Genomic DNA, 14,403 nt, shown 5'->3' with positions numbered 1-14,403 from the left:
ATGGCCATTTGAGTCATAGAGAGCAGAGTGGGCAAAGACCTGGAGACAGAATGATATTTTCAGAGGTCAGAGAAGTACAATGGTGGGATGCCATTCCTTTTTTTTTTTTTTACTAGACTCTTTCTACAAGAAAATCCAAAGACAAAACCATTCTAGGGGAGCTGTATCTTAATGAATGAAGGTGGCATTAGTGTATGCCTTTGGATGGATCTCAGAATCTCCCTACCCATGTTTCCTGGCATGATTGAGGGATGGAAAGGCTCAGAGGCTGTCCTTGCTCCCTTAGAAAAAGGTGAATTATTCCTGTCTCAGCCTCAACCACTTCAGGGTTCATTCTCACTGTCAATCAGGGTCAGAGGGTGGCAGGGAGAGAAGGAGGAGAGGTGATGGGGAGATGGTGCTTTTCAGATAATCAGACACTAATAGATTCACAGTTCACCGACTTCAAAGCTTCAGCTCTTAGGAGAGCAAACAGTCACTTTCCTGCACAGAGATGTGACTCTCTCTCTTTCTCCCCACCTCCCCTCAGCTTAAAAAAATAGTGCAAAGGTGGGGAAAATCCACAAAACTGATAGTGGTGAAGTGTTTGCTGTTGGTTAGGGGGTTGTTACTCTCAATTCTCAATATCTGTTACTTACAGGGTGAGAACAGGTTCTTAATCATGCGACAAATTAAAGTGATATTATTTTGACATGTTGCCAGATGGCAAGGATTTGCATTTTTGTTGTTTGTTTGCAAAGAACTCAGATCAGGGGTGGTTGGGCACCACAGGTACAAGGAAAGTCTTAAAAATCTGTGTTGAGTTGGTAGGGAGGGATTTCTGCTACTTGGCTGAGGGTAGTGGAGTGGGTCAGGTATGCTGGCTGGGTGGAGATTACCTCCCCCTGCCAAAGTGCCTGCCCTTTCCCAAATTCCCAACAACAAACAGGAATGGCAAAAGAGGAGGAGAAGGAAGAAGAAAGATCCATGTGATTTTTAATAATCCAGAAAGATTTGTTTCTGTATCACCAGGTTTTACATTATAAAACTGGGAGAATGGAGAAGGAAATAAGCATTTAGATACCACTCACTATATGCCAGCAACTGTGCTAAGCACTTGTTACAAGGATTGTCTCATTTCATCCTCACAATAGCTCAGGAGATAGGGGTTTTTATTATTCCCATTTTATGGTTGAGGAAACTGAGGCAAACAGATGGCCGAGGGTCATCTGGCTAGGTTGAGCATGATAGCAGGCTTCACTGTTTTTGAAGGGCTGTCCAATAGAATGGCCAGACTAGGAAGAAATGGGTGGGATGGCATGATGCAGTGGATTTGTTGCTGGACATGGAATCAGAAGATCCTACCTCAGACACTTATTAGCTATGTTAACCTGAGCAAGTCACTTGACCTCTATTTATCTCAGGTTCCTCATCTGTAAAATGGGAATAATAACAGCATCTACTTCATAGGGTTATTGTGGGGATCACATGAGCCAATATATATGTCATGGGGCTTTGCACATGCCCAGATCACTTAAGATTGAAACCTTCATGTGGGAGATGGTAGGGACTTGCTTATGGGAAAAGACGTTCTGTGTTCCTCTACCACAGGAATAGAAATCTTGTTCCATTGACTTCATAGCCTTAACAGGCTGCATCTTTTTTGTTTTGTTTTGTTTTTTTAGTGAGGCAGTTGGGGTTAAGTGACTTGCCCAGGGTCACACAGCTAGTAAGTGTCAAGTATCCGAGGTCGGATTTGAACTCAGGTCCTCATGAATCCAGGGCTGGTGCTTTATCCACTGCACCACCTAGCTGCCCCCATGGACAGACTTCTTAACAGAATTCCCTAGAAGCGAGGAAATGTGTTCTTTATTGGAGATCTTCAAGCAGAGTCTACTTGCCCACTTGTCAAAGTTGTTGTAGAAGGGCTTCCAGACCTACCTCAGACACTTATTAGTTGGAATTTGTTGTAATACTGGGCAAGTCATTGATCTTTTATCAGTCTTAGAGTCTGCTCTTGTAAGATAGGCTTCACCATAACATCTCTCATGAAATTATGAGGATCAAATGAGGTAACATGGGCTGTTACAGTCCCACACTAGCTATTATTATTCAGTTCTGGATTGGATCAAGTGACCTCTGAGGTTCTTCCCAATCTATGGAAATCTAAGAAATCTCCCTCCCTCCTCCTTCCTAGACCTGAGCATAAGGTGTTCAGAAATGGATGGACCTTAGTGACCTCCTAGTGTGAAACTTTCATTTTATAGATGATGAAACCATGGTTCAGAAAGGAGAAGTTCACTCACAGGTAGCTGAGCTGGCATTTGACGAGTTTTCTGACCCCATATTTCTCTTTCTACCAGGTCACACTGTACAGAAAGAGATGCAGGGCTGGGGGGAAAAGATTAAACAAAACCTTTGTACCATTTTCCAAAAGAATTTTCAGAAAAGAAAAAAAAAACCTAATCGGGGAAAAAGGTGTTCCCGTCCCTGCTGGTTGTTTTTTAGTTTTGTTTTAATTCTCTAATTCCTGAAGAACAAGGTTAATATTATCTTTAGAAGCTATTTTTTTTTTTAGGGCAAAGAGGGTTAAGTGACTTGCCCAGGGTCACACAGCTAATAAGTGTCAAGTGTCTGAGGCCAGATTTGAGCTCAGGTCCTCCTGAATCCAGGGTCGGTGCTTTATGCACTGTGCCACCTAACTGCCCCTAGAAGCTATTTCTCATCCTGGTACAGCATAAAGAACCTTATAGACCTGGACATGAATCCTGGCCCTACTAACTATGTGACGAAGGACAAGTCATTTCCCCTCTTCCTCATCTGCAAAATGGTGTTAACAATACTTTTCCTGCCTTTGTTGTTGTTCATTCATGTCTAACTCTTCATGACCTCTATTGTCCATTCATTGATCATATTGTCTATGAGGTTTTCTTGACAAAGATACTGGAGTGGTTTGCCATTTCCTTCTCCAGTGGATTAAGGAAAACAGAGGTTAAGTGACTTTGGCCTCAGACTCAGGAAGTGTCTGAGGCCAAATCTGAACTCAGGTCTTCCTGACTCCAAGTTCAGTGCTCTAGCCACTGAGCCACCTAGCTGCCTCATTTTATTACCCACTTTATAGAATTGTTGTGAGGAAAGTGTATACACCATAAATGCGATAGAAGTATGAATTATTGCTATGATTATGACTATTATCTATTGAGTGGCTACAGTAGATTTTTTTGGTTGGTATGATCAGTATTGTTATTTATTATTGATCAGTATGTTATTATTTAAATGATAGGATTATGGCTTAGACAAATGAAAAGCAGTTATTGTGTGGTAAGTACTATGCCAAGTGCTGGGGATACATATGTAAAAGCAAGACTGTCCCTGCTTGTAAGAACCTTCCAATCTTGCAGCAAATAGTGAGATTCCTCAGAAAGGACCATTTGGATCTTCAAGTCTACACTGCCTTCTTGTAGTACAGAGATAAGCCTGAGAGCTGGAAGGCTCTGCTGATACATCACAATCTCCGCCAGGCAGGTGCTACCAAGCTGGGAAGGCTTTGAGGATTGACCTGAAGACCTACTGGACCTACCCCCTGAAGACCAGCCCAGGGAAGCTTACGATGATCAGAAGCTGAGCTATGAATAGGGATTTGGAAGCCGGGCCCAGGGTAAATTTAACTGTGTAGCATTGAAGGGCCGTAAAGAGCATGTGCCATGGGACTGGGCAGGCTGTGCCCCACAGAGTGCCATCTAACCTTCCAGAGCATGCTTGAGGGCCCCGCAGCTGTCCCTTAAACAAGATACTCTATCCTTTGAAATGGTCTTTTCACTGGCTTGTCCCTTGTCACGGGGGAAATGGTTGGTGGTGGGGGTCCTTGGGTATTCCTCTTTAAAGAATTACACCCTCTCGCACACAAATCCAATGAGAATAAAATAATCTTTTATTTAGGTGCTAGAGAAAGGAAACTAAGAGAGAAGTCCTTGGAGTTCTCTCATGGGGAAATAGCACGGAGACCCATGATTCTCTGAGATACCTAACTCCTCCAACAGGAGAAAGGCCATAGCTTTTATAGATGGTGATGGGGTGATCACTTGAGCCCTTAGAGGGGGTGGGCTGGGAGAAATCGGGTGAGGGGCTGTTATTGTGATTTCTGGAGTTATCTCTGTCCCCTTGGCGCCACTCAGGCAGTGGCCAAGCCTAATGGCTTATCTCTCTTGCTTCTCAAGGTATGTATGTCTTCTCAAAGAGTTACCCCAGACTGTGTCCTCTAGTTTATCTTGGCCAGTTTAAACTTTAATAGTCTTAACCCCATAACATCCCTCATTCTGGGAGGCTCTCCCTCTTCATCCCCACCTCCTCCCTTTCCTGTCTTTCTTTGAGTCTCTCACCTTCTTCAAAAAGCCCTTTCCAATTCTCTTTAATGCGAACGCCCTCCTGATATTAACCCCATTATAATGGGGGTATTACATACCTCAATATTCATAATCATATTCATATTATATCATGTATAAATATGTATGCATATAAGACTAATGTCTATAATATACTATTTTACTACTATGTTAACGCAGAATATTATATTAATATGTTATATCTTGTACATATCTTAGTATCTGGTTGTTTGCCTGTTGTCTTCTTGATTAGATTATAAGCTCTATGTGAGTAGGAACGTTCGTTTCTTCCATTCTCTGTATTGCCATTGCTCAGCACTCTGCCTGGCACAGAGTAGGCTGCTTAATAAATGATAGTTAACCTACTATGTGCATATTAGTCTTCATGCCTTTAAAAGACAAGATGTTAAGATGAAAGAGAAAGGAAATACCCCTAGAAGAGAAGACTGGGGCTTATTTTCACACATGTCTGACATCCAGGGCATTAATATGATTTTCCCATCTCCATTTCTCTGATATATGAAGGAAAGAGAAGATGGTCTGGCCCTGGTGGGAATTAAGAATAACCACTGGACAGCCCCTGTGCTCTGCTGGTTTCCTTGTAATGTTGAGAGAAGGGAAGGAATACCAGTAGAAAATTGGGTGGATCATTTGTGGTTAATTTCTGGGAGAACATGGTTAAGAATCATACAACATGGAGCAAGGAAGGAGGAATTGCTACCTGCATTGGTGACATCACAGATTCACTTGAGAAGTGGAGGGTTTTTTCCTTTTTTCCCCCCCTTTTTGCCATAAAATCTATTTCATATAAAAATGGGAAGAAGGAGACTGGGAGATTGGAAGGAGATGGGAGTTCTATTTAGATAAGGATAACGATTTGTTGATTATTAATTATGCTGTGACCTCAGGTCTAATTCAGGTCACTGCTAATTTAATAGAGTTTAAATGGGAAGAGACACTTTTCTCCCTTTTTTCTTGTCCAACAGCTGGTCCCCTCAGGGAGGAATACACTGTTAACAATGAGTTCATTCCCTTTGTGACCTGGGGCCAGATTCCAGAAAGGGGTTTCCCTTCTCAGCTGAGTGCAATAGGAGTGCCACATTTGGAGTCAGAGGACCTGTGTCCAAATCTTGGCTTTGTTAATTACTTCATATGTGACTTTGAGTCAGTCATTTAGCCTTTCTGGGCCTCAGTTTCCTCATCTGTAAAGTTTGGCAGCTGGGGGGAAGAGATGGTAGACTGGTTGCTCTCTAATGTCCCTTCTCATTCTATGATCCACTGATACTGACTTTCCCGTGCCCATGGATAAGAGGTTCATTTGCCCAGAAGGAAGTTTGGCTGCCCAGTGCCTGAAGTAAGTAGTAAGGGCTAAGTTATGAAGCACAGTGGAGTTGTGTACTGAGGTTACCAAAGGGTCCTGTTTGATTAGATTCTGGACAGTGAGCTCCCCACACTGCCTCAGGCTCCAAGAGCTGGGCACTGTGACATTTACAGCCTCTAGGGACACTAGATTCCCTCCCTTCACTTTCTCAGGGCCATTTGGATAAACTCTGGTCATGGTTAATGTTTGGTCAGTGTTTTTCTTTCATTAAACTAGATCTTCCTGTCTTCATTTCCAAAGATTCCTCCCTTTGCTGAGTGAAAACTTCTAGAAGTTTGGGGCCCACCAGGTGAGGACTTAGCAAAGGATGCAGGTCTCTTTGGATGCTGGGATGGCTGGGGTGGGGGTGGGGTATAAGGGAAGGGCAGATAGAAGAAGAGCTAGAGTTTGGATCTTGGGTGGTATGGTCAATGCACCCCAATCAAAAGGTATCTTAAAACTAGGGGTGAAGGGAATTCCTTAAGAATCAACCTAAAAGTGGGTGAATTCAAGTAGTTATAGAAATTTTCTTCCTGTTATTTCCCAGAGATGGTTTGTAGATAAGTAGCTGATAAGACTGGTGGCTTACTTCCAGATACAGCTACTGCAGGATATTTTTTCCCATCCCCTCAGCTGCTAATACCATCCCTTTTGAGATTACTTCCTAACTGCTCTCTCTCTCCCCCCCTCCATGTTAACATGTATACACTCATGACTTATTTGCATGTTATTCACGCCCCCCATTAGAATGTAACCTCCTTGAGGGCAGGGACCATGATCTTATCTTTCTTTGTATCCTCTGAGTTTAACACAGTGCCTAGCCCACACTAAACATTTAATAGATGACTTGACTGATTGACTAGATAACTATGATGCACAGTAAAGATTGACAAGTGCATTGGAGAGGTGAAAAATGAAGTGTTGTGTGAAGTCTCCAGAGGCAGATCTTTACTGATGGGAGTTAGGGAAGGCTTCATGGAGGAGATGGCTTTCGAGTTGGGCTTTAAAGGACACAGGAATTCACCAAGATGAGTGAGAAGGAGGCATTCTAGGCACAGGGAACAGCATGAGCGAAAGTAAGTAAGCAAGGAATGTGGGGCACAGTCAGGGGAAAGAGAGTAGACCAAATAAGATAAGCTAATTAATTGCAAATGTCATAGTCATAGATGACATGCCATTCATGTCATAGTCACAGAAGGTTAGAGAATCCAGTCTTTCTCTCTCATTTTACAAATGAATCCAGGCAATGTTGTAATGGAACATCAATCTTCTCGAGCAGAGATAAAGAGGAAAAATTGGTCAGTATTTCTCCAGTTCTGACAAGGGGGGAGTTGGTCCTGGACAAATGACACGAAGACTGACTGGTCTGTTCACTGGTGATATCCCTATAGAGGAATTGGGCACCTAGAGATCCATGGTCGAATAACACTATCCCTTAAGATGTGCCTAGCATACAGTAGGTGCTTAATAAATGCTGGTTGATTGATTGACCAATTGATTAAGTTTATCTAGTTCTCTGTGCTCTGACTCACTGGTTACCCACCCCCTTCTGATCCTCCTTTGGTTTCTCAAGTTCACTTTCCTGTAGGGAAGAGAATGTGCTGACTGGTCCACATGAACATGACTATCCATTTCTTATTGTAAATGGATGACTTGGTGTTCAGTTTATCAATCAGTTTTGGATGAGTCTTTGTCAGCATGAAGGGCTGTCATGTGGAAGAGGGATTAGGCATTTTTCTGCTCGGACCCAGAGGGCAGAACTAGGACATGTGAAAAGAAGTTACAGGAAGCCTGATTGTATTTTTCAACATAAGAAGAACTTCAAAGAATCTGAGCTGTTCAAAGGTTGAATAGACTGCTTCCTGTTCCTGAAAGTCTTCAAGTAGAAGAGTTTAGTCAGTCAACAAACATAGCTTTGCTAGAACAATCCCTTTCAGCCATGTCAGCTGTCTGTAAATTTGGACCTGAAGGCTCAGACTCCTTTGAAAAGCATTCTCTCACAGTTCCCCATGGCAATTGGAAGACATTTCATACCCAAAGGAAAAGGGGGTTGGCAATGAGAAAACTCCCAAGGAGAAAGTGGATGGAGGGTCACCTTGATTTGCTGAATCAACCAGCTCAATGACCCCTGGTGTGTATATGTAGGCCTATGGATAATATGCAAGTGTGTGTGTGTGTGTGTGTGTGTGTGTGTGTGTGTGTGTGAGTACACGTGCATTTAGGTCTAGATAATGTGTATTTGTGTGCATTTGTAGTCAGAGAGCATGCATTTGTATGTATTTGTGTGTATGTGAGTGCATATCTCAGGCAGAGTGAGAGGCAGAATGGAAAAGATTCTGGGTTTATAGTTAGTCTATTTAGGTTCAAATCCTGGCTCTGGCTAATTAATACCCATGTGACCTTGGGCAAGTCACTTAACCTCTACAGATCTCAATTTTCTTATCTGCAAAATGAGGGTCTTGGCCTCCCTGACAGCCAAGGTCCCTGGAAATTCTAAATCTATAATCTTGTGATTTTATGATTAGATGTTGTGGTTAGGGGTGTGTGTGTGTGTGTGTGTGTGTGTGTTGTGGTTAGGAGTATATATTTGTGCAAGCTTTTGTATAGCGTGTTCACATGTGGCGGCATACCTGGACTTTTTTAGTTTGTTTTTGGAGGGGAGTAGGGAGACAAGGATCCTGAAACAGTAAAATATCTTTGCTCATGGAAATCTTGAGCAAAAAATCTTGACTGTCAGAGGACACCCTTTCTCAGCTCGCATTAGAAGTATTTTGCTCAGGGTTGAATTTCATATCTTACAACCTGCCTTATTAAAATATATATTGTGCCTTTATGAATCTTTAATAACAGGCACTTAGTAAAGAGTTCATAATCATCTCTATTGAGCTTGTAGAAAACACAGCCAGTAGTATGATGAACTCCTTTCAGTGGGAAGGTTTTCAGCGGCCAGAGAGCAGAGTAGAGAAGGACAGATGGAGGGAGGGAGGCCTCCGGGAGGGGACCAGCTTGGGAGTGGGTTATTCATTGCTGTCAGGACTGCAGGGGCTGGTTCAGGGCACTGTTCATTTAAAACAGTTTAAATAGGAAAAAAGAAACGTTGGGAGTATTTCATTGCAGTTGGATTGTGGACAGAAAGAGACAAGGTGGCTCTGATCTTGGGTTTATTCCGGGTGAAATTCAGAAAGAGGGTATATGGGAATCCAAAGACCATACCCAAGGTCTTTCCTCCTGAGCTCACTCCTCTTCCAAACTTCCTTATTTCTGTTCAAGGTACCAGCATGCCCCCTGAATTCCTCATCCCACTCCCATCAAATCAGTTGACAAATCTCAATTCTGCCTCCTCATTCTCTCTCTCTCTCTCTCTCTCTCTCTCTCTCTCTCTCTCTCTCTCTCTCTCTCTCTCTCTTGCAGGGCAATGAGTGTTAAGTGACTTGCCCAGGGTCACATAGCTAGTAAGTGTTATGTCTGAGGCTGGATTTGAACTCAGGTCCTTCTGAATCTAGGGGTAGTGCTCTATCCACTGCACCACCTATCTGCCCCCTCCTCATTGTCTCTTGCATCTCTCCTCTTCTCTTCAATCATACTGTCATAACCCTAGTTTATTTAAATCCTTTTTACCTCTTTTCTGGACTATTGTAATTGCTTCCTAAGTGGTTTTTCTGCCTTCAGTCTCACCATCTAAAATCCTGAATACTGAAAAAAATCTTCCTAAAACACAGCTGTGTCCATGTCCTTCTTTGGCTCAAGAATCTTCAATGGCTCCCTATTTAATCATCAATTTAGAGCTGAAAGGGGTTTTAGAGGTTAAGTCCCTCTGCCTCATTTTACAAATGAAGAAAGTAAGACCCAGAGATGTAGTGATTTAGAATCATAGATTTAATGCTGGAAGGTATGTTAGAGGACACCAAGTCCAACCCTTTCATTTTTTAAATTAAAAAAAAAAAGATTTTTTGGCAGGGCAATGAGGGTTAATGTCAAGTGTCTGAGGCCGCATTTGAACTCAGGTCCTCCTGAATCCAGGGCTGGTGCTTTAGTCACTGTGCCACCTAGCTGCCCCTTTCATTTTATAGATAAAGAAATCGAGGTGCAGAGGGGATAATTTGCCCTGGGTCATAGAGCTAGTAAGTGAGGCAAGATTTCCTGATTTCCAGGACTTCCTGATTCTAAATCCAGTATTCTATCCACTACACTTTGCTGCTTGGAAGATAAAATGCAAACTCCTCTTCTTGGCATTTAAAGCTCTCCCATAACCTGGCTCTATTCTGCCTTTCAAAGGGTTAGGCCTCAATCCCATCGATGAGTTAGGGGTATGTCTACCCCAAGCATGTGAAGACTTTACTTGGCAGAATGGGCAGATGAGAACAATTTATTCCAACAGCCGTGAGGCAGCTGAAGCAGGCACTGTGAGGCACTCAGAGCTTGGTCAGGCATTGAAGATGCTAAGGTTGTCCACTGCCATCCTGGGCCATCACCAGTCATCCTGACCCTTGCCCTACCATTGGACTTGGAGGACTCTAGAAGAGAGGGAGTGAAGCTGATGACTTTGTGTAACTCTGCCTCACTTAAATCCAATTCACATGTAAGTCAAGACATCATTTGTGATGTCATCGGTCCTCTTCAAAAATGAAGGATGAACAACATCAACAACGTATTAGGGGCAGCTAGGTGGTGCAGTGGATAAAGCACCAGCCTTGGATTCAGGAGGGCCCAAGGTGACACAGCTAATGTCAAGTGTCTGAGGTCGGATTTGAACTCAGGTCCTCCTGAATCCAGGGCAGGTGCTTTAGCCACTGCACCACCTAGCTGCCCCTAGTGTACTTTCTGAAGTGAGAAACCAGGGTGCATAACATGAAGGGGGAGAGTGAGATATGCTGGACTGGATGGGATCTTAAAGATAATCTAGTCCCACCCTTGACCTCTTATTTTGTAGATGGATAAAATGAGGCACCAAGAGAAGGGGATCTGGGGGCAGCTAGGTGGCGCAGTGGATAAAGCACCGGCCCTGGATTCAGGAGTACCTGAGTTCAAATCCGGCCTTGGACACTTGACACTTACTAGCTGTGTGACCCTGGGCAAGTCACTTAACCCCCATTGCCCCGCAAAAAACAAACAAACAAAAAAACAAACAAGAGAAGGGGATCTGCCTAAGGCCACCTGGTGAATCAATGGCAGAGTTGGAACTGGGACCTGATTCTGCAGCAATTTGGACAAGCTAAGGAGAAAGGGGGAACATCCAAAGGAAAAAGAGGAGTTACTGGGGAAATATCTGCTATGCAGCTGGCAGCATTTTCTATATTAATAATAATCATAATAGTAATGATAACGATAATATTTACATAGTGCTTTATGGTTTGCAAATTGCTTTACAAATACTATCATTTGAGAATAAGCCTCACAACAAGGTAGTGTGCACAAACCCTGTGAGGGAGGCTGTGAACAAATGTCAGTATAACTCGGAGGTGAGGTGCTATTATCATCCCCATTTTGACAGATGAGGAAACTGAGGCAAAAAATTAAATGACTTTCCCAGAGTCACACAGCATTTGAACTCATCTTTCTAATTAAATTTGGAGCCTCCTGCACCCTCTAGCTGAAGAGAAAGTCAACAAATACTTTTACAATTGTTTAAGCAGTCCGTTTGACCAAAGACAGGAGGGTTAAGGTAAGTATTTTGACAAAGCTGCACGTGTCCTTATACAAGGACAACACATAGTTTATACAAGAGTGCAAGAGAGCCTAGCTTTGCTATGTCCCAGGATTATTGATTATATTTTATTTTTTTCTTTACCAGAAAAAGGAAAATAGGACTGGTTGTGGAACAAGACTGAGGGATGATGGATGGACAACTCCTGTATTGAATGGCTTTCCAGGAAATGCTAAAAGTACCAGAGGTAGGCCTCAAAGATAACACAGGATAAGAAGCAGGGATGGCAGCGAGGTGGTACAGTGGGTAGAGGACTGGACTTCGGGCCAGAAAGACCTGAATTTGAATTCTGACTCAGACATTTACTGGACTGGTGACTCTGGACAAGTCATATTTCTTTTCTGTGTATCAGTTTTCTCATCTGTAGGGATCACAATAGTGGGAATTATAAGAGCACCTATTTCCCAGAGTTATTATGAGGATTGACTTGTGGTAGAGTCTTCTGAGCTTGTATTTGTCTGATTGGCCACAGTTAGACACATTGTACATCGACCCAAACATAGTGATGTCATTTTGGTATGAAGGTCAACAACTAAATATTATGAGTGTCAAATGAGATAAAATATGTAAAATACTTTGCAAACTTTAAAATACTATATAATAATAACTAATATTTATATAGCACTGTGTTATATAGAGCTGTGTTAAGTGCTTTACAATTATTATTTATTTCAATTATTTCAATTTCCTCACAACTCCCCATGTTACAGATAAAGTAACTGAGGCAAGCAGAAGTTAAGGGACTTGCTCAGGATCATATAACTAGTAAGTGTCTGAGGCCCAATTTGAACTCAAATCTTCCTGACTCCAGGACCTTCACTTTGCTACTATATAACCTAGTTGCTCTTATTATTAATATTATCGTCATTATCATCAGCTAGGTGGTACAGTGGATAGAGCACTAGACCTGGAATCAGGAAGACCTGAGTTCAAATGTGACCTCAGAACCTTATTAGATGTATGACTCTAGACAAAGCAGTAAGAGAAAGTCTGTTTGCCTCAGTTTCCTCATTTGTAAATTGGGGATAATATGGGCATCTCCCTCCCAAGGTTTGTTGCAAGGATAAAATGAGATAATAACTGTAAAGTGCTTAGCACAGTTCCTGGAACATGGTAAGTGTTATATAAATGTTAGCTACTGATGCTGCTGCTCATCGCCATCACCATCATCATGATCATCGTTGGTAGTTGCATCTGCACCACTGGAGTGTGTGTGTTGCCACATCAGTAAGACCACAGATGCATTAAAGTGTTAAAGGATGGCTGGTTTCTTGCCCCTCCTTTCCTGTAATCAGTCAGTAATGAACTTCCCATCCTAAGCTCAGACCTCAATTTCTAGTCACTGGAATATTGTGTTACAGTTCTCTCACTCGGGGCCATTTCCCTTTAGACTATAAGCTCCTTGAGGGCAAAGACATTGTCTTGTCTAAACTGTACATTTCCTCCAGTGCTCTGGGCACAGTAAATGCCCAACACATTTTTCTCATTCCATGTTAGTTCCATAGGACCAACCCCCCCCCCCCCCGTTTAGAACACTGTTTCAAGGGGGAAAACATGCTGTGTTGCAAATATTCAACTTGTAAGGTGACTTTTGGAAGACCCCAGGGTGTTAAGCTGGCACCACTGTAAACTTTATCAGTGAGGTTGTCTCCAAGTTTGGCTATTCTTTGGAAGGGCAGTTAGCTCTGCCTTCAAAAGCTTTGTAGCTGCTCTGACTGGGCCAGGGACACCTTCTGCTCCTTCCCCAACAGCAGAAGTCCAAATGTCAGGTCAAGAATGAATAGCAACCGGGGCAGCTAGGTGGCGCAGTGGATGGAGAACTGGCCCTGGATTACGGAGGACCTGAGTTCAAATCCGGCCTCAGACCCTTGACACTTACTAGCTGTGCAACCCTGGGCAAGTCACTTAGCCCCAATTGCCTCACTAAAAAAAAAAAAAAAAAAAAAAAAAAAAAAAAAAAAAAAAAAAAAAGAATGAATAGCAACTGGGCAGCTAGGTGGTGCAATGGATAGAGCACTGGCCCTGGAATCAGAAAGACCTGAGTTCAAATCCAGCCTCAGATACTTGACATTTACAAGCTGTGTGACCTTGGGTAAGTCACTTAACCCTCATTACCCAGCCAAAAAAAAAAGTGTTGCAAAAAGAATGAATAGCAATTTACTTAGTAATTGTGTGACCTTAAGCAAGTCATTTCCTTCCATGTGCCTTGGTTTCCTCTTCTGAAAAATAAGACGTTGAGCTCAGTGGCTTCTGGGGTAGCTCCCTTTTTCTCCTGAATCTTATGACCCTGTGAAATATTCATTTTACATCGGACACAGAGTGCAGTCTGGGTTAAGACAAGGGAGGAGAATAAATGGAAATTGGCACAGTACCCTCCACTTAGTGAAGGCTGCCTTCTGAATGAAGAGGCATTTTAATAAGTACCTTAAGTTGGGGGGGGGGGCGTGGAGAATTGCCTCTATGCTGGGCAGAGTCATAGGAGGCTGTGTGCTGTAGTCACAAACAGGCTAGGTTTTCAAATCGCCACACACTGCTTTCAATACCAGTTCTGTTGTGTGACCTTGGCCACTTCATTTCTCTGACCTTTGGTTTCCTCATCTTGAATCACTGGCTGAGGGTTTGCTCTAGATGACCTCTAAGTTCCCATCCAGCTCTAACATTCTGTGGGCTGGTAGCTTGCCAGGGTGGGGATGGGACCACAAGGTCAGGGTGACCTATATTTCAAAAGTCAGGTCAGGATGTAGTTTTGGCTCAAGGGAACCCCACAGATTCAGGGTGACCCGGGGAGAGCAGGTCTCTGTCCCTTAAACCTGGAACAAAATCCCAGTGAACATGCTGCCTAGACTTGACTTTCCTCACCCATCTAAGCCCCTCAGCTCTGGGGAAGGCCCTGGGGTGGTGGGTGGTGGTTGGGGGTGGAAAGAAGTAATGGAGAGAAAAGAAATCCTGCCTGGGCATCTCCAGGAGCAACGTGCACA

Source organism: Dromiciops gliroides, chromosome 2, assembly GCF_019393635.1.
Source record: "Dromiciops gliroides isolate mDroGli1 chromosome 2, mDroGli1.pri, whole genome shotgun sequence".
NCBI lineage: Eukaryota > Metazoa > Chordata > Mammalia > Microbiotheria > Microbiotheriidae > Dromiciops > Dromiciops gliroides.
This window is presented reverse-complemented; position numbering follows the sequence as displayed.